General features: G+C 41.1%; 1 pseudogene; it reads right to left on the bottom strand.

Annotated features, from left to right (window-relative positions):
- Nucleotides 1-214: 214 nt before the first annotated feature.
- LOC120876062 lies at nucleotides 215-1,212 on the bottom strand (annotated as a pseudogene).
- Nucleotides 1,213-2,115: the final 903 nt, after the last annotated feature.

The raw sequence follows: 2,115 nt of genomic DNA, 5'->3' as shown, positions 1-2,115 counted from the left end.
CTCGATCCCAAGCTCTGCAAACATGTGTGTCAATGTGCATGTGTGCTGGGTCAGGTCCGATTCTTTTCAACTCCATGGACAGGAGTCTGATGCCTGACAGGATCCTCTGTCCATGGATTCTCCAGGCAAGAATACTGGAGTGGATTGGATTCTTCAGGCATGATGGTATATTTTGGGGTTGCTTTTGAGACACTTTTCTTTCTTTCTTTTTTTCTTTTTACTGGGAAACTGTCAAAAGAGAACTCTTCTTCATTGTACCAAGGTTCCTCATAAATATTCTTAAAGCCTGTTTCACATTATTGTTCCTGAGGCTATAGATAAATGGATTCAGAATGGGATTCACAAAAATGCAAATCACTGACACAATTTTCCCTTGTTCCACAGGTTGCTTGTTTGCTGGTCTCAGATACATGCAAGTCAGAGACCTGTAGAACACAGTGACAGCTGTCAGGTGGGAGCCACAGGTGGAGAAGGCTTTGTGCTGCCCTTCTTTGGAACAGATCCTCATAATGGTGATGAAAATGAAAATATAGGAGATGAGGATAATGAGTAAGGAACCTGTGAGATTAATCCCTGCAGACACAAACAAGGCAGTTTGCTTTATGTAAGTGTCAGAACATGTCAACATTAAGAGAGGCGGGCCAGCACAGTAGAAGTGGTTAATGGTGTTGGATCCACAAAAGGACAAGCGGGAGGTCAATATTACCTGCATTGTGCCCACCATAGACCCCCAGAGGTAGGGGAAAGTGACAAGGCAGATGCACAGTGACCTGGACATCCTACTCTTGTAATGCAGGGGGTTGCAGATTGCCATGTTCCTGTCATAGGCCATAACACCAAGCATGTAATACTCAGTAAGAAGAAGAGTCACTAAAAAAAAAAAAAAAATTGGACTAGGCACCCCACCTAGGAAACGTTTTTTTTTTTTTTTTCCCCCACTCTGATAAGAACTTAACGAGTATCTGAGAAGAGCCATTTATAGAGTAAAAAGTGTCTACACATGCTAAATGGGTGAGGATAAAGTACATGGGGGTTTGCAGCTGGGGAGTGAATCTTATTAATAAAATCATCCCAAAGTTCCCAGTCAGAGTGCTAAGATAAATCAGGAAAAAAAACCATAAAAACGATGGGCTGCAGCTCTTGTTGACTGGTAAGTCCCAGCAGAATAAACTCAGTCACCATTGTGCCGTTGTCTGAAGGAAATATACCCATTTTCAGACTCTCTAATAGAGAAGAATAATGTTTTCAGATATAAAAAGAAATAGGTTGTATGAAATTCAAAAATAGACAAAATAAATCAACACTAAAAAAAAACCGTTTTCTTTTTTTTAATTTTAATTTTTACTTTATTTTACTTTACAATACTGTATTGGTTTTGGCATACATTGACATGAATCCGCCATGGGTGTATATGAGCTCCCAAACATGAAACCCCCTCCCACCTCCCACCCCACATCATCCCTCCGGATCATCCCCGTGCACCTGCCCCAAGCATCCTGCATACTGCATCGAACATAGACTGACGATTCGATTCTTACATGATAGTATACATGTTTCAATGCCATTCTCCCAAATCATCCCACCCTCTCCCTCTCCCTCAGAGTCCAAAAGTCCGCTATACACATCTGTGTCTCTTTTGCTGTCTCGCATGCAGGGTCATCATTACCATCTTTCTAAATTCCATATATATGTGTTAGTATACTGTATTGGTGTTTTTCTTTCTGGCTTACTTCACTCTGTATAATCGGCTCCAGTTTCATCCATCTCATCAGAACTGATTCAAATGTATTCTTTTTAATGGGTGAGTAATACTCCATTGTGTATATGTACCACAGCTTTCTTACCCATTCATCTGCTGATGGACATCTAGGTTGTTTCCATGTCCTGGCTATTATAAACAGTGCTGCAATGAACATTGGGGTACAAATGTCTCTTTCTAATTTGGTTTCCTTGGTTTGTATGCCCAGCAGTGGGATTGCTGGGTCATAAGGCAGTTCTATTTGCATTTTTTTAAGGAATCTCCACAGTGTTCTCCATAGTGGCTGTATTAGTTTGCATTCCCACCAACAGTGTCAGAGGGTTCCCTTTTCTCCACACCCTCTCCAGCATTTATTA

This window comes from Oryx dammah, unplaced genomic scaffold (assembly GCF_014754425.2).
Source record: "Oryx dammah isolate SB20612 unplaced genomic scaffold, SCBI_Odam_1.1 HiC_scaffold_17, whole genome shotgun sequence".
Taxonomy (NCBI): Eukaryota; Metazoa; Chordata; class Mammalia; order Artiodactyla; family Bovidae; genus Oryx; species Oryx dammah.
The sequence above is the reverse complement of the archived record's forward strand: the minus strand, read 5'-3'. Positions and strand labels throughout refer to the sequence as shown.